We start from the raw sequence: 19,407 nt of genomic DNA, 5'->3' as shown, positions 1-19,407 counted from the left end.
CACATATGGATGACTGTGTTCCTTTGTCTCCTTCAATCTCTGAAGTAAAAAAGATGTAAAAAAAGACGGCAACTAAAATCAATTGTATAAAGTGATTTCCACATGAGGAAAAGTAGATTGAGATCCTTCAGGAGAGAAATGATAGCAGTCTGTAAAATCAGGAGTGGCTCCAGAGAAAGTGGATAGGAAATGCTTGTTCATGCCTTCTTCTAGTACAGAACTAGGCGACAGCAAAAGGATCCAGCACATCGCGGACGTGGAACTGCTGTTACTTGCAACATGCAGTTAAACTGTCCATCTTATTGCTGTGAGATGTCATGGGCACCAAGTACTGGCAAGGGTCAAAAAAGGGATAGACAAATCATGGAAGAAAAATCCATTGAGGACACCAACATAACCATCAGAAAGTTGCTGGAGCGTAGAAGAAAATACTGAGGAAATGCTGCCTTTTTGTTGTAGTTTAACCCCAACTGGCAACGGAGCCACACAGCTGCTCACTCACTCCTTCCATGGTGGGATAGGGGAGAGAATTGAAAGGGTAAAGGTGAGAAAACCCATGGCTTCAGATAAAAATGTTTTAATAGGTAAAGCAAAAGCCACACACGTGAGCAAAGCAAATCAAGGAATTCATTCACCATTTCCCACGGGCAGGCAGGTGTTCAGCCATCTCCAGGAAAGCAAGGCTCTATCACACGTAACAGTTACTTGGGAAGACAAACGCCATCACTCCAAACGTTCTTCTCTTCCTCCTTCTTCCCTGAGCTTTATGTGCTGAGCATGACAGCATATGGTATGGAATGTCTCTTTGGTCAGTTGGGGTCAGCTGTCCCCGCCATGTCCCCTCTCAGCAGTCTTGTGCACCCCCAGAGAAGCAGAAAAGGCCTTGGCTCTGTGTAAGCACAGCTCAGCAATAACGAAAGCATCCCTGTGTTATCCACACTGTTTTCAGCACAAATCCAAAATGCAGTCCCATGCTAGCTGCTGTGAAGAACATTAACTCTATCTCAGCCAAAACCAGCACACCTGTGATGGCCCTATTTTTGTGATCTCCCCTACCGTGTTCTTGTGGCACTGTGTCAGACAGAAGACAGACCTGAATTAAGCAGATCTGTGGTCTGGTCTGGTACAGTCGTTCCTGTGTTATAATTTTATGTAAGATGCCAGCAGTATAGAGCACATGTGTACTCAAAGTCTTTTTAATTTACCATTTTGTAGACAGGAAAGTATTAATAATTTGCAGTTTGGGGGGCTTGACAGGAAATGAACTGTAAAAAATATAGGATTGTGTGAATAAGTTTGAGACTTCATTGGTGTTCTCCTGATAACAGAGCTCTTTCATGATCATCCTGTAGTTGCCTGCTCAGTCATTCCAAGCAGTATTTGTGGGGAGATCAAAATGCCAAAAGCTATGGTTTAAACTTTTTTTTTTCCCATCAACTTCACAGATCATACTGCTCCAGCAGCTGGATGGCCACAGGGGCAGGGGATTATGTTATAAAGTGGGTCAACCCTACCAATATATAATGTCAGAGCTACCGAGAGGCTCACTGGATTTCCATTTACAGTGCTCTAGAAACTGTCTCAGTGGAAATACTAGACTTCTAGCCTTGCTGAAAACCATGACCTTTTTCCAGTTGATGTCGATGGAGCTAGATTCTCTCTCTTTTTTTTCTTTCTTTTAGCTTGAGTGTGATCTAATTTGTTCAAATAGAATTTGTGTTGTATATTTTCCCTACACTTTCTTCTATTTGTGTAGGCAGTGGCTGGGACTCTTGAAGGAACCTGAAGCTTAAAAGCGATCTATTTCAGCTGGACTGTGTATTTAACTCCATCAAGACCCTTTGCTTACCAATGGATTACAATCATCAGATTGTTTAGCTTAGTGTTACTGATGTACCCACATGTGTATAGTGAGAAAAGTACCAATAGTTTATAACTAGCACAGCTCTTTAGGTAAAAATAAATTTATCAGACCACATTATGTTTCAGCTTTTGATGCACTTTTATTTGTTTCAAAGGTTAGATGATTCAAATGTAAAGTGACACACATAGACTGAAAGTTAAATTATCTGTTTTGGCGGCTGGATGTGTTATAATAGCCACAGCTAAGAAATGTGAACTAATCAAGGATTAGATCGAAGAGGTTGTTGGAGCACCAGAGATAAACGATCAGGAGATCTAAGAGAGATATAAGCTGAGGGAGGCCAGGTACAAGTTAAAATAGCTCATTAAAAACATCTATGTTAATAGAACATTTCATTGCTTAACTGAAAATGTCTCATTTTTTACATAGTCATTAACTGATGATGATTTTGCTTGTGGTGTAATAGGGGCTTTTAACAGGTTCTTTTTTGAAGGGAATATCATTTGTGCTTTGTTCACGTAATAATATAGGATAATATACATCTTCATAACCTTGTTAATATATTGTCATATTTAAAAGGCAAGATGTTCAAACTGCATATGAAAATACAAGAATGGAAGGATCTTTGCTAGGCTGGCATACAGTGAATCTTATTCCTCTTCCTCGAGTCCTCAGACTGTAAATGGTGAGGGCTCCAGAGACTCTTGGATACATACATGCAGTGTAGTTGATTCTGATACAGACGAGTCTCAAGCTGAGAGAAGAAATGATGTTCAGAAATAGTTTTCAAGGAATAAAATACCTAGATGTTTTTAATTCTAAGGTAAAATATATGATGGGATCTCATCTGCAGGACTGTATGTTAATTTGCAAAATGTATTAGACATTTTTTTACTCTAATTACACTGGTATTCTATTATTTTGGTCTAGTGTCATTTGCCTGTTGTTATTTTAGTACTGCAGTTTGAAGAAGATGCAAGCAATCACGCAAATAATTACTGAAACCATTAAAAAAACCCCTACATCCCTGTAGACAAAACTCTTATCAGTGCTGATAACGCAAGAAGTACTTCAAGAGGAAGTAGAAAAAGCAGGGAGTGCAGCTGTCTGTAATTAATTGAAGGAATAATATAATAACTATTATTAGAACAAACCAAACAATAGCTTTGGCAAATATTTTTGTAGCGACTTAAATCAGCAATGAAGATGATAAGCAGCCATCGCAGGGGCAGCGTCGGCGTACTAACGATGATCAAAGGCAGCAGTCGGTGGAGGGTGACGGGTATGCAACCACAGCGGAAACCCGCTGAAACCCCTCCTCACCCTCACCTCCCCTCATCCTCCTTCTCCCCTCTCCCGACATGACATTTCTGTTCTTTCATCCCGGGAAGGCTCTCCTCGCCGTCAGCCAGCCAAAGAGAGGCAGGGTACGTAACGCGCGCCTGTACGGATGCTCCCAACACTTCGCACTGACTGAGAAGTCGTCCCGGGTCTCGGAGCAGCTGCCGAGGGGCTTTGCCCGCCCTTTGGTGGACCCGTACCTGCTCTGCTCTTGGCTGATCCTGCTCCGCAGCGAGCGGGCAACCAGTTCCAGCTGCGTGGCATTTAAACGTTACCATAGTGATGAGTAGTGGACACTGCCACCTTTCTCTTTTTAATTAAAGAACAGATGCAGGGAAAGCTGATCTCTCGGTGACCCTCTTTAAGCTGACATCAACACGCTAATTGTTTTCAGTTCTTTTCTCCCCTCAGCAGTCACAGCAGCTCTGTCCTTCGTTTCTATCAAGGTCTTGCCTCCGGTTAGGTTAAAGCAGCAGCAACTCTTTTCCGAGGCTCCCTTTGGGGACTGTTTCAAGCCGCGGCTGCTTCAGAGAGCGACTCAACTCTCTCCTCTCCACTAGCGAGGCGGGTACAGAGGAACGAACGCTCCTGGCTGCAATGGGAAACTTCTGACTTTCCTGCACCCCCTAGCAACAGTGCGAAGCAGGGGTTTGCTTGGGGTGTCCAGAAAAGTGCACGATTACGAAACGGAGGCATGTGTCCCTCCAACCTCCCCTCACCTTGCACCGTTTCAGCGCAGCACAATCGTTGCTCAATGAACAAGGCTCTTGTGGCTGGGATGGATTTGACTCGGGAAGAAGTCTCCTGCCTTTTAATCCCGCTTCAGCCCTCGACTCATAAAGCAGCCTCAGCTTTCTGCTTTAGTTTCCTCTTTTATAAAATAGCAGTAGAATTGCCTTTCACCTGTTGTAGAAAATAATTGTGCTTTGTCTAGGTGTTTCAATGCATAAAATATTTTATAAAGAAGAATTGCTGCTAGAGCAGTCAGTCTTCATCAGCAATTGCTGTATGCTGATGTCAGAGATTGTTATGGCTTTTCTTTAGGGATTGAAATTGTACATGGTATTCATGTTAATGATAGGCAAAAAATACATTATTTAATGGCTTCTGCTGTATTATCTGCCCTTTTTGCTTAGCTACAGGCTAGAGTCAATAGCCGATTTAGCTCGAGAAAAACAGTTACCAAACAAGAAAAGGGATATTATTCGTCCCATGCAGGTGTAAGTAAAACAAAAATAGTCTCAGATATCGAATTCAGACTTGCAGAAAGCGCTTGCATCACACCAGTTAACTGGTGATTGCCACTGGATGTCCTCATTGCTGAAGTGTAGAGTTCGGCTACAAGATCCTAAAGATCATCAGTGACAAGAACCCTTGAAATGCAGGAGGCTATTCAAACTGTTTATACAGGGAGATGGAAAGGTTGATATTCTTTGTTGTTGTTGTCTCCTTTATCTCTGGGCTTGCTTGAGTTGGAGCAAGATCTCATTTTCATGATAACCTTACAAGGCAGGAGGTAATTTATACATATGAAATACATCATTCTAACACATTCACAACGCTCAAAAAAAATAATTACTTTAACTGTAGAGCCAAGCTATCTGATGAAGCAAGATTTACATTTGGGGTCAAGAATTGCTTTGTATACAGTGCACATGGCTTCTTCCCTTAGTGTTTCGCCTATTGAAATGTAAAACAGAAGCACAGAATTTGTCAGTTGGTGAAGTTCAGATCACTTTGTCCGTAGTGTAAATACTCTGGCAGTTCTTGGTGGTTGTTGTCAAAGAAGATGACAAAACCATTTAAAATACTGCAAAATATTTTGTTGTTCCTGGAAGGAAAGACAGAAATTTTCTTTCTGCTATTGTCAACCTCAACTGAGAATTGAGGTTAAAGAATAAAAGACCGACTGACCCTATCATAATCCACCTAGTCACTGTGCTGTTACCTACAAACAGATGCAGTCCTTTTTAAAATACCCCAGCAGCGTGACCTCAGTGTTTAAAACAAATACTTCTCTACCCACAAATTTCCTTCATACGAAGTAGGCAGAAATTACATAGCAATGTTGAGCTGCACAGTGTAAGCCCTAGTGAGCTTCCCCAGAGTTTGCTGAGTTTTAGGACGTAGGACTATATTTTGCTGCATCGTGAGGATAAAGTGAAGGTGTGAAGTTCGTATCTGAATGTCAACATCCCACAAGTAATCTTTTAATGCGTTGCGCTCCCACTTTAATTTGTAGGCATTTGAATTTTCTGTATCAAGTCAGGGAAAACTGACAGGCGCAGCCAAAAATGCGTTTTGGCCTTCTATTCAAATGAGACAGTGTGGGGTTTCCTTTCCCAGCAGAATTTGGAGCCTCGTTTATTTGACTGTAACTGAAAAATGGCAGACTATTCATTTAAACCAAAATGCTAATAATAATACTGATACAGAAAGACCTTCAATAATTTTAAACAATGGTGATTTGCGACTTCATTTATGCCAAGAAGGTGACCACAGAGAGAAGTGTGTGCTGTAATAAAGTGCAGAACATAAGACCCAGCTTAAGCTGGGACTAAATGCTGAGTAGGTCAGTACGTTCTGTCTTAATTTGAGCTCATCCCCAGTAAGCCTTTTTTGTGGGATATGTAGCTGAAAGGGCAAGGCTTCTGACGCCTGTTCCAGTGAGAGCGTCTGCATGCTTCTGGGGCTTTATTGGAAGTTATTTGATGCTAGATATTTGCTCCATTATGACGGTGATTTTAACAATGTTTTGGAATGAATATAATTTGAGCAGATTAGTAATTGGACCACCCATTTCCTCAACATCAGGAGGCCAATTTCCCTTTGAGAATTGTCAACTGCGAAGCCACAATGCTTGAAAATTTATCCTAAGTTACATATTTGGTTGGATTTATTTCCTTTGCCTCCAAATGCTGGTTTGATATTTCCTTTGCTGTTGACAACTTGTTGACAACATGCTAAGGAAATAGGGCTGCAGCTTATATGACGATCCCAGGTTTTCTTACGTTTTCTTTAAGGTCATTCCTGTTAAGTGTCTGATTTTCATCACATGCAAAGGTCCTGAAATCAGATTTTTTAATATAATAGACTCCTATATTCAGAGACTACAAAGAATCTGTTTGGCACCTTAGCAGTGATGTAAGGGGTCTTACTGGTGGATTTCAGGAGGTCGTTTGCCACGTTGTAGTTAATATAGATGTGAGTGTGTATTTAAACAGAAAGTTCTTGTGAACACAAGGCACTTGAAATTGAGTTTAGTTTTATATAACTCTCGCCCCATGTGATATGAATTTCTAACAAAGGCATATAGAGCTAAAACTCTACGTCCAGTTTTTATTGTGCACTGAGCATTGGGTCTGGAATCAGCTCTTGCCTCATGCTCACCCGCAGTTGCAGTTCTGTTTTGAGATTATTTGCTGTGTATCAGTATGGCCAGCTGACCATACAGGGCCAGCAGACCATGCAGAGTCAAAAGACCAGCTGCATCCAGCGTTTTGTCTTCTGGAGCCCATAGTCCTGCCCCATCTTACCGTCGACACAGTCAGCCTTGTTTCCTGGCACAGCCTCAATGCACACAATGCATGTCCATCGCGGCACCCCGACGCTCTAGAGGCTCTCCACGTCGTGTGTGGGGACTTGTTCAGAGGGAGGAAGGAAACTTGGGAGATGTGCTTTTGCTTTTCACAACTCAGGATTATTATTTATTATTTTTTAATTGCTGGACTTCTAGTTCCTCAAATCCATATACAGCTGTTCAAATTGATGCTCTGACTTCCTGGAAAGTTGTTGGACACTTTGGAGTCCTGAGAATTATGTTGGAGCATGGGACTGGGTACCCAACTTTACATCATGCCTTTGAAAATACTGCATCTATGTGTAGTTGGTCCAGCTCACTTCTGTGGTCTAAAAGGGAGTCCACAAAGCAGAGCAGGAGGAACATGCTCTCCTTGTCAGGATGGAAGCAGTACTAACAGATCCTCTGCCAAAAATAGGAAAGGTTGGTGTGGCGGAAGGACGCTGTTCAGAATAACTGCTGGAGATTGTCTGTGTAAGGTTGATTTGCTGTGGGATGTATAGAGGGATTGACTGTCATCCATAGATATTGGAAACAGGCATCCCAGTTAGGAAGCAGGCATTACACAAGTATGTGGTGAAAAGACAGAAACTCATAAAGCTGCAAGGGTCCTTTTGTAAAATGCGTCTGAGTAGCCAAGTGAGACAATAGTAACACTGCTAATTCATTTAATTAATATGTAATTTACTTGGAGTAGAGTTCATTCTAGTCTGTTTTTCTTCAGAAATATGTTTTCTGCTGTGGTGAAGCTGTGATTCATTTCCATTTCACTACTTTCATTTTCATGGTCTCTTTGTTAATTGTCAAGGCCTGTTTGATGATTACAGTGGCTAGTAAATGCATTGCTAAATTATGGTCATAGCAACAATGGGAAAAAAAGGCCCATTCATTTAGATTTTTTTCTTTTTTCTTTTCTTTTTTTTTTTTTTTATCCGAAGCAAAAGACTGTTCTGGACTCTAACAAAAACAAACAGTGTAGTATTTCTCCTATCCTGTTCGCTGTGGAGCTTCTTTGTTGTTTTTGCTTTCAAATGCTTTTCCATCGGGTTACGTATATTTTCTGTATGACAATCTGGAATGTACAATATGAAATAGAGCAGGAGTTTAAATACAGTGCAACTCTGAGAATGCAAGGGCCACACAGGTATCTTGTCACCCCTTAGAGGGAACTGCAAATCCCTGAAGCTTCCCATCACTCCTGGTGCGTGCTTCTCAGAAGAGATATCTCTGAGGAGGGTTTCCAGCTAGGCTTGAAAGAAGCTAGCTAGTAAATTAGATAATTTTGAACCTATGTCTGCTCTGCAGCAAAAAGGAAATGTGCCACTCACTGTCCTAGAAGTTAGGGCACAAATCTTTGAGGGAAATGTAAGCACCGTCCTTGTTGGGTTTGTGTTCTGCCTGTGCGTGTGTGGTTGTATTAAGTTAAACTGTGCAGAAGGAAACGCAGCTTGAGACTTTTGCCAAGTTGGTGTCAAACTAGGCATTACCACAGGCACTTTAGTAAAAACTCTCCACAGAGGATGATATTTGTATGCAAGCCTTTAAATTTTTTTCCTTGGTTTTGCTTTTGATGTTTTGCTCCTGCTCAACAACAGCAAGTATGAAAATAACTCCCTTCAGTCTGGCTCTAATTTCAGTCCTCCTCCTTCTTCTGCAGAATTGTGGCGTGTTGAGCTGAAAACCATCTTTGCTTCAGAATATTGAAAACTTTTTGCCCAGCCAAAGACGAAAGATTATTTTTGGCACACAGTCAAAACATGGCTTGATCCTGTCTAACCCATGAGACTAGTCTGATCAGTTTAACTGTTAACGTAGGTAGCTTTCCCAATGCCAATAGCTTTTCCTCCTATAGATAAAATCTGAATTGCTTTCAGTGTAATGGAATATTTATTTTGCCTGGTTTAGAAATGTTGTAGTTTGAGAATATACATCTCTCTAGTAGGACTTACATCATTTACTCTTTAAAGCAGTACAGTATTGGATAAATCTCAGCTATTACAGTTAAGGAGCTGGGTTTGTAAATGAAGTCCTTTGTGCTTTCTGCTAAATGCAATTCCAATTGACTCAACCAAAGGGATTAGTGCCCTACCTGTGTTACCCAGATGTTTGTCAGATATTTTATTTCATTTCATTTTATACATCTCCAACTACCAAGGCAACCTTGTCATTGCAATTTTCACACCCTTTCTTTTTCTTTATTCTATATGTCAGTAAAATCTTATCTCTGCAGTCTTCTGTCATAGGTTAATAGTCTGGAACAAACTTCATTTAAGACTCTTACATAGGAAAAACGAGGTGAGATCATAGAAAAGAAAGTTGGTGGCCACAACCACTGTTAGATAGATGGTATCTCTCAGACTCTGGTAGTTTTTAAATACCAGCCAAAACCATGGGAGAGGCAGAGAAGAGCCAGCCTCAAAAGATTGACTCACTCGGTTCAGGTGCCTGGCTGAACCCCTGGCACCTGCTTTTACATCACGAAGTTTTGTATGGGCAAAACTGGGAGCTGTTCAGGTCTTCCGTGGCTTTGCTTTTAAGGGTGGGACAAAACCACAAAGGTCAGACCTGGATTTGTATTTGTTCAGTGTTTTTGTTATTGTACCTATAAATCTGCAGAACATATGCGTAGACTCCTGGAAAATCTGTGGGAGAAAGATTTCTTATTTCACAGTCTTACAAAAAGACCTGCACTTGTTTTTCTTTAGTGCATCCTTCATTGACAGGTCCAGATACCTCTTTTAAACAAGGAACTGTCTTGTTTACATGTTCCTCTATTTTTCCCCTTTCCAGCTGCAGTTTCTGTTTAAAGTGGCTCAGAACAGCTTTTTAAAAGCAAATCATTATTTTTGCACAGAAAGGTAAACCACAAGCAGACAAAAATGTTAAAACTAAAAGGGAAGGTCTGCGATAAACCCTGGTCAACCTAGAATCCCTGCTTCTTGCCTGAGAGAAGCAGAGAGCCTCTGAGTAGCATTTTCCTCTGTCCCCTTCCAATATCTGCTCGACTGCACTCTCTGTTAAGGCTGTGGACTTTTACCATCTCCTTTGATCCTGTGTTCAGTCCTGGAAAGAATAAACTTTGCCAGCCTGGATTCAGACAGTGGGGAGGCATTCTCCAATTAATAACTCTTCTACTGCTTCCTCCAGGACATTGTTGTTGTTTTTGACGAATAATCTTTGCACTTGCTTCATTTTCTGTTTGTCTCCTTGTCCATTCCCTTTGGTTTAATTGTTTGCAGTTAGCCAGCGTAATAATAATGACACTGTGATCAGCAGCAGGTTCATAAAATGCAACATGATTTTTTTTCCTTTTTATAAGATGCATCACAGACCACAGGCTCAAAACTCCTGGAGTCCCTGGGGACCTACATTCAGCTTCTGGTAGAAGAGCTTTGTGTTTTTCCTGCTCTAAAATAATGCAACACGAGTTGCTATTGAGACTTTACTTAGATAAGACCTTATAAAATAGAGTGTCTCAGCTGCTCACATGGGTTGATGTTTACAGATACAATTTGATAAGGAAATCAGTAGCATTATGCTGGTGACAGTATTGGTTTCCTGAAATAAGGGCCAGCATTTCCTAATGCACAGAGATGAACTCAGGAACCTCTGGTAAATATGAAGCCCAGATTTTGAGCTGACCTTCGTCTGCTGATACTTAAAATTGTCCTGTAATTTGGGCCCACAGCACTCCTGTGGTGTGATGGGGGAGGAACTGCGGCCACACCTTGAGTGCCTGAACCCTGTGGAAAGCAAAACCCCAGGACTTTATACTAGCAGGCCCCTTGAGCGAGACCTGGAAAAAAAGACGTAAATGTGCTTTTCCATGGGATGTTTCTCACCTTTTCTTTAGAAGGTTGGCCACCGTCTTCATAAAACACTGAGTTACCAGTGAAAGAGATACTGGCAGACTCCCTTGTCTTTCCCACATCTGCTCTTTGCCCTGCTCAGCCTCTCCTTCTCTCTCTCCAAATATTTTTAACCCGTCTCTCCTTTGAAGACACAGGACCGCAGGGGTGCTGCTGGCCAGCACGGTACCGACCACCACCATGCTGCTGCTGCTGCGAGACATCTCGCAAAGGTCAGATGCTTCATGTGAGTGGCTGTCAAGGAGAAGCCACTGCGGAAGGAGTCCGTAGTGCTTATATCTCTTATTCTCTTTTCTTATATCTCTTATTTTGATTTATTTTAAAGAAGATTTAGTAGTTCGTAATGAATGTTGAAAAATGTTACTTTGCTGGGCGAGCCAGGGTGAGTCAGAAATCAGGTTAACCAAGAGCCTGGGGCCTTTTGGGAACCACCTAATAGTGACAGTAGCTCAGGTTTGCAATTATAACACTTTACCAAGGTGGATGAGTTTGCATCTTCAACACAAGAACACATAATACAAAACCACAAGAAGGGCTCTTTCTTTGACAAACAGGCCTTTTTAAAACCAGGTCTGCACGAATTGTACAGTAGTTGAAAGATGAGGGGGAAGATTGTGTATCTTGGGGAGGGAGAATATAAGTTTTGATAAAAGTGAACTTCTCATCAGTGTCTTTTGCACAAGCAGAAAAAAATGACAGTCTGGAAGAGTGGGTGATGTACCAGAAGCATTATTGTTCATATTCCTTGATGAACTATCTGTTTTCTCCTGTTACATGTTATTATCTGGTCTCAGCAATTACGGTCTCTCCAGTGGAATTTTGTGAATGTAACTAAGATTTATAGGGTGCTACAGAAGAAAAATATTTTTGAAGTTGTCAAACACTTCCTGTTATAAGATTGTAAAGTGTTGAATATCTGCCTCAGGCAGATTTATTGATTTATTTCAGTTTACTGTTCCTTAGGCATCTGCTTTGGTCACTCTTGTAGAGAAGATGCTGGGCAAGGTGGACCTTTGGTCTGAGCTCACACTCTCATTCTTGTTTGTTTACTGTTCTTATATTGAATGATATGAAAGAAAATAACTCACCTTTCTTTTTTTTTTTTTTTTTTTTTTAAAGAGAACCCAATAGACTTTTATTCAAATAGTCTTAATACTTCACAGTAAAGACAGAATTTCCCAAGTGATTGTCTCTGAGTCAGGGATGTGCCTTTGCCATACCCTTGAGTGTGTGCCTATATATGTGAACCTTATATGCTTTTGAGATATGCTGAGGTAGAGGGGTGGAAGTAAAGGGAAAGATTTGGTCTTAGGTGTTGAAGATTGTGAGTTCATACTGATAGACAAGAAGACTAGGACTGAGCTTGAAAGAAGAGTGGAGAAAAGAGAGATAAGCTAGGGAGGGGGTTAGGAAAGAGGGCAGAACAAGTACCCTTTGTCAGGAACCTGAAATGGATCCCCTTCTTTTGCTAATATCAAGTGTCTCTGAAACTTTGGTGGAAGGTTCATTGTGTAAGAGCTACACAGGTATGAGTTTCTTTTTACTCTTGATTCCTGCCATTAGCAGAGAAGCAGAGGTGCAAGGCGTGGAGCTGGAGGTTGTGAGCTGGGTGATGAATATGTGTCATTGGCAGCGTGATAAATACAGTGAAACTGCTGTTTTCTCTGTTTGCCTTTTTTGAAAAATGTAGGAAATTACACACACAAAAGCTGTGTTAAAATAACATTGCTTGCAAAGTCAAGCACTCTAATTACATTGCTCAATACTGTGTTGTCTGTGTAATTTCATTTCAGAATTCTTCTATCTGAACATATGATACAGTCTACAATTATATGATCATGTACAGTTCTTCTACGCAGAGCCTCATTGACCACACAGAATGAAGATGGTCAATTAATGAGCAACTGTTCGATCTTGCATTATTCCTTATTGTACAGTGTGTAGCACTATTCCGACCGTTCAATCACATATCTTTCTTGCTCTAAAGACAGAATTATTTGTTTTTTCATAGTCTTTTGTATGGCACTGTTCAAGAGAATATCGAAGTACATCACAAAATTTTAATTTATCTTCGCAATAGGTGTGTTGAGAGCCTGAGGAAGGGAGGTATATCCATTCTACAGGGAATGGGAAGGTAGGCAGCAGAAATTTTGCTAATATGGTGAATCCAAGACAATTTAAGATACTAAAAATTATCTGGTTTTATATATTCCTTTTCAATAGTAAACCTTACCTAGCATTTCTTACGTTCAGAGTAATGCATCAAATGACTCAGGTTTGCAGCTGTGAGTGCTCAGTCATTATGTGTATCTGGTTTAAGTCCTACACCCAGAAAATGAGGAAGGCAGAGTGAGGGATGCCTGGGAAAGTTGAGTTACAGAGGTGACTTCACGTAGGTTGTTGTGGCAAGGAGTGGATCCAGGCCTCCCGAGCAGGACCCACCTGCCTGTCTGCTAATGTGAGCTTTTGTTTCCTTCCTTCCATCCCTCACCTCACTCACAACACACTTTCACCCTCTGCAACAAATGAATCAAGCCCCCAAAACCCCATCCTCACTGACAACCCGTGCTTGATTCGTCCTGCAAGAAGATTAATTCTGTGCCATGGTACAGGGATCTTGGGGGGAAAATGAGCTGTGACTGTGCAATTATTGTGTTGCAATTCATCTACATGATGGGGCCAAACAAAGGTTGTATAGGCAGTTGTAATTCTGTTGTCCAAACTTTTGAGCACCAGATTTTGAAGCCTTTACAGTGTTTTGCTTGTACGTTATTTTGTCTTTTCAGACTAGGTGTGGTGTGTAAAACAAAACTTTCTTCTCCCTTTTGTCTTCCTCTTCCCTTCTCTTCCCTCCCCCACCAGTAGTAGGTGATTTATTTTTTTTTTACTTTTTTCGTTTTTGCCACTTTTTACAGCTCTAGTACAGATATTTCAATGTCCTGTAATTTATTCTCTTTCTAAATGTCAATTTCCTTGCTGCTGCTGATTTGCTTTCAGATATAATGCCTAAAGCAGACTGTCAGCCATTCTGAAACTATATGATTCTTCTCTCTCAGTATCACACAAGCCAAGTCTGGCTGGAAGGACACAGGAAAACTAAATTGTTCTCATAAAAAAGAAAACATAGCACTAATATATCTTTATACTTATGTTCAGATATCCCCTTTGTGTTATTAAGGGGACTCATGATTTTGTGTGTTTTCTCTACAGGGGATCACATTAATTTATATTTATAAGGTCTCCCATAATAGATGCTTTCCAGAAACATAAAAGTGAGTCCAAAAGTTCTTTGGATGCTATCAAACCAGAAATGAGCACTGCATTGTGTTATCTAGCAGCAAAAAAGGAGCTCCTCAGGATTCAAAAAAATGAGCTGATAAAGTTGTATATATTAACTAAAGGCTGACCCTGCCACGTTTGTGGAGCTCCGATGATTTCAGTGCAAGGGAGCATTGAAATCAAGCATCTTTGTGCAAGCTTAGTTCTCCCTGAGACAGAAAGGCTCTAAGATACCAGGTGTGTGGATGTATTTGTGTATACACAAATACATAAGTCCTCAGATGCAAATGATTTGCTGAAACTCAGCAGGCTGGCAGGTTGAGCCAACGCCTAGTGAAGGTTATTGTCGGTCCCTGTCTGAGTGTGTTAGCTTGTCCCAACTGCCATGTAATGAGACTTAGTGGAGTAAAAGCAATTTAAGCTAAGTTTCGTTACCTTTTCATTGTAGAGAGTTGCAAGTCGTGTTCTAGCTTGGCTGGTGAACTTACATACCCAAAAGCCCTTCTAAGTTTGCACTTTGACACTCAGAACTTGGCCCTGAGCAACCTGATCTAGTTGGAGATATCCCTGTTCCTTGCAGGGGGGTTGGACTAGATGGCCTTTGAAGGTCCCTTCCAGCCCTAACGATTCTATGATTCTATGAAATATCTTTTCACTTCAGAAAACATGATCATTTTTTAAATTGAGAATATAGCTTGCTTCATATATCAGTTTGTATCGTGCATGTGTGATTTTAAAGGTGTATCAGTGTTCCCTAGTATACTAATGTAATGGATGTAGACAGTTTGAAAAAAATCCATCAATCTTTTTGTCTGCCTATCTGTCTGTCTTAGTGGTTGTTGACATCCTCATAGATTTTTGCTGACTGTATTTTAAGCAAAACAGTGGATTATTTTGCTTTTCTTTCCCCACCCCGTTTTTTAAAGGGCATGTCAGAAGGATAGCTGCCTGCATCCCATAACAATGAAGGCATAACTCTTGAGTCTAATCCAAATTTAAAAGGGCAATAAAAATCGACTCTATTTCAGTGGTTTCCAAGGTGTCTCTAAATAGAGTATTATGAACAACTTAAAGGAAAATATAGTTCCATCCCTGTTATCTTTCCCTACATGTTCCTGCCTCTGGAACAGGTAACATTTTTCAAGCGTTATTGGCTGTTCTTCTATTGAGGCTCCTCTTCTCACCTATGAGCATGACACTTTTGCCTTGCTAGGAGCAATCCCTACTGCAAACCCAACAACCAGCCTGCAGTGGTTTTGTTGCTCACCAGCCTAGGCTGCAGCTCCAAGGATGTCATTGCATCTTCTGCAGCCAGGAGGAAATGGCCTGCCCGTTGTAGGCAGGGTCTAAACCTTAATTAGAAAATTCAATCAATTCAATCCAGCGGGGCAATAGCCACAGTTGCAATAGCCATCATTCCCCTTTTTTGTTTTACCAGTTTTTGTTTTTAAAGGAAGGTGAAGGCTTTACGGTGAGCAGAGACCCAGTCCATTTATTCCAACTCCAGCACGCTTCCCTCTTTTGGGCTTGCAGCCTTACCTTCTTTACCAAAGGACTCTCACTCCGGCCCTGGCTCCAGCTCTGGTTACTCTGGCTCCAGCTCAGGCTACTCTGGCTCCAGTGAGGGAGTCGCAGTCTTCAGGGTCTCTCAGACATATGACATCAGGGTCACCAGTTGTTGCTCACCAGCCCAGGCTGCAGCTCCAAGAATGTGGTTGCATCTCCCACAGCCAGGAGGAAATGGCCCACCTTTTGTAGGCAGGGTCTAAACCTCAATTCGGAAATTCAATCAATTCAATCCAGCTGGGCAATCTGGGCAATAGCCACAGTTGCAATAGCCATATGGTTTCATCAAGCAACCTTGAAATACTAAACAGCGCTCATTCCAGGGCTGTTAGAGATCTGCCACGTGCCTATGTTTCACTTGGTTGGAGATCATCAGAGTTTGTCTGCTTCTGTTACTGGCTGCTGAAAATTCTATAACGCTCCCTGTCTGCTGGGACGCAAATTGTTGCTGCTGTGATGAGGGAGCAGCCGTGTTGTCGCACAGCCCTCTCGCTGCAGCTCCCAGCCTCGCCTGGCATCCATCCTCTCATGGGACTGTGACTCAGCTAGAGTTTGGGGGTGGACTTGACTTTAGTGAGCTTCCCAGAGGGATAGAAAAAGCTTTTAAACTCTGCATTCAGGTTTTTCTTAAAGAAACAAAGACCATTTTTATGTATATATGCATGTGTATATATATAGATATATATAAAAAGATAACACTCAGAAGAATGACTTTAAACGATATAGAAAACCTGACCTAGGAATGTTCTTCTGCCTAATGGGTCCTTGTGGTTTAGACTCTCCTCTTCAGTCTTGCTTTAAGCCTAGCAATGCTGTGACTCCTCTTGTAGCAAACTATCCGCAGACCAGTCTGAAACACCAAGAAAAGTCTCTTTCCTTCACCCAAGGGACTTGGCTGAGCATCATCTCCTTGTTCAACCGAGGTGCTGCTGCTTCTGATAGAGACTCCTGAGGGGCTGCACAAGCATACTTAGTCCAGGCTCTTCTCTCTCGCCCTCTCTGCCTGCCTTCCTGCAGCATGTCCCTAGAGAGGGTGTGCTTTTTCCCTCCAGGACGTGGCAAGAGGGACAGAGAAACTACCTTCCTTGCTGCAGCCTGGCCCCAGCCTTTTCAAAGAAATGTAAGTGTGCAAGCACCCAGCCCGCAATCCTTCAGATACCTGTAGGATATGAGCTGTAGAGGATGGAGGGATTTTTCCAGCAATGCTTTAATTAGCCTGCATATGTATAGCTACAGAAAGACATGAAAAATTTTGGCCTAAAGATCATCAGTGCCCTGTGTCCTCACATCAGACATTCGTTTGAGCAGCCGGTTGTGTTGCTAAGTTAATGATGTGCACTTCAGGTGGTGAAAAAAATTGAGTATAAAGGGAGATCTCCTACCAGAAGGCAAAGCTGGACTTCTCAATCCTGCCTCCTCCCACTTGTTAAGTGCTGTCGTATAATGGAAAGAAGAGTTGGGTCTGAAACAAGAGAATTTAAATCTGAGATCTCAAAACTGTTGCTGTCTTGATGAGAGACTGTATACTTTATTTAGTTCACTTGTAATTGGTTTTAATTTGTTGCATCTTTTTTTTTTTAAAACACATGATTTGAATATGAATGTGGTTCACATTAGCTTTTGATTATAAAAAATCAATAATATCGGATTCAGTAGATTCAGCAGTTTCTTTGAGAATGATACTTCCTCAGCCCACCCAACGGGAGCTTTTTCCAGAATGAAGCATTTCAGCTTGTCAAGCCATAACTAGGAGGCCATCACCTGGAGGACTGCGGTCATCTTCAGGACTGAGTATACACAACACCAGAATTGCTAAGAAAACAAGCGCCTCTCCTCTGGGGTGTCAGCTTATCTTCCACTCCATCATTGCTAGTAACAAGCAGGGAGAGATGGAGCTGTGAGCCAGGGCTCAGTGTAAAAGGACTGGCTGCATGCTTTTAGTAAATATTTTCAGATTCCTCCTGTGATATTTTAAATCAGCATCTGAAAAAAGAAAGATACACATTTATAGAGTGCTTAGAGTTGTGCTTCATTTATTTCTGCATTTTCCTTTTTTCCTTCCTTTGTGCCTGTTTTTTGATTGCTAGATGGAGCATTAGCTGCAAAAGTTTCTTCTAGGGCCCGGATTAACGTACTGGAGTTGAACAGATCTTTTTCCATAAGTACGTTAGATTTGGTAAAAGCATAGATCACAAAGAGCAAGGCTAAGTAATGATGAGTTTGCCATGTGTTTTAGGGGTTCAGGAGAGATTTCAAAGTCAACTTATCCACTAGCTAGCAAACAAAAGCCCTTTATGTGGCTTAAAAGACGACCTACTATAGAAGCTCGAGAAATGAAGCTTCCAAAGAGTTATGTGGTCTATATCTTGAAGATATCGTCTTATTTTTTAATGATGAAAAGTGAACAATTGCAAGTAAAGCACATTAAGAAAACACCTAAACGTATCTTTACCTAGCCGAGCAATTCTAAAGACAGGTTGAATACAGTACATGCATGTTAGATGCTGTGCTATCGCATTTTCAAAGTAGAATTTTTAGTCTTGTATTCTTTCACTGGAGAGTCTTTCCTTACAAATGTGCTTCCATATTTATTCATTTATTTTTAAGAACACAGAGAGAAATGCTGTTGACCAGCAAACTTTCAAGAAGTCCTTTCTCTGGCCTCATAATCTCTTTCTGCAGTTTGACATCGGCTGCCATTTGTAGGCAGAAACCCTTGGCTGTAAGCCTATAGACGATGCTCACATATATGATCAGATAGTTAAGTTTCACTCTATCAAATAAGAATGCGCTAGTGGTACTGACTCACTCATTTCTGGGTCTGCGTACAATCAAAATGTGGGGAGAAAATTTGGAAGTAGCTTAGTGGTATTAAAAAATTGGCTGTCTTTTCCACATGTCTGGAACCCATGAGTCAGTACTCCAACATATACATTTTTGCTGTTTAAATAGTATATGCTGTAGTAATTTTTTTAATATATATTAACAATTTAGTTTGTCATTCTAGAGAACTTTTCATCCATAGATCTCATGTAGGTTTGCCAGATAGGTGGTAACTCATTCCTGATGAATCCCGAGATTCTTCTAGACGTTAATACGCCATTGGTTTCAGCCTGAATTATATGTTGAGTCTGTAATTCAGATGAACATTCATACTGGGGAAGATTCTTAAAATTAAGCCCATACTTACGGGATTTCCTAAAGTGGGTTGGGATTAAGTACTTGTTTGTTTTCCTTGTGACTGAAAGCAGAATTTGGTCCCTAGCATCATGCTAGTTCCTTGAGATAACTGTTCCAGGGAGACTTAATATCGTAATTCAGTGAAAGTATATTTTATCCGAGTGGAAAAAAACACCCAGCTATCTAGTCGAAGCCCTTGTTCTGTAATTCTTTGCTGTTCCAAGTGATCATACATTGTAGATATGTCTGACTGGGACCTTTGCATGCTGGACCTCTTGAGAACGAGTAGATGCAGCTTTCAAGTTTGCTCACCACAGCTCTCTCCCTTCCAGCAGTGTGAGGTGTAGAGAGGGGAAAGCGAAGCGCTTTTCGGAGCAGGAGCTCCTCGCACTAGCAGGGTTGGTGTCGTGAGGCTGGGGGTCATTCTGGGGGGAAGCAGTCTGCAGCAGTTTAGTGCCATGAAAACAGCGTGGTGCAAACTGGAGGGAAAAATTTGCCATAAGGGTCGGAAATAGAAATGAAGAAAACTCGTCGTCTCGTTATAGGGTGAATACTCTGAAATTATTCTCTAACGATGAGTTTAATGGCATTTGACTGTCTGCAGATTAGGTTGCTGTGCTCCCTGTTGTCAGGCGGGGGGGTGTTCATGATTTCGGATTAACTAAAAAAAGATGTGTGTGTTTTGGAGGTGTGTGGGTGAGGCAGCGCAAATGTCAAGTTAAGTACTG

The sequence above is a fragment of the Tauraco erythrolophus genome, chromosome 4 (genome assembly GCF_009769465.1).
Source record: "Tauraco erythrolophus isolate bTauEry1 chromosome 4, bTauEry1.pri, whole genome shotgun sequence".
NCBI classification, from domain to species: domain Eukaryota; kingdom Metazoa; phylum Chordata; class Aves; order Musophagiformes; family Musophagidae; genus Tauraco; species Tauraco erythrolophus.
The sequence above is the reverse complement of the archived record's forward strand: the minus strand, read 5'-3'. Positions refer to the sequence as shown.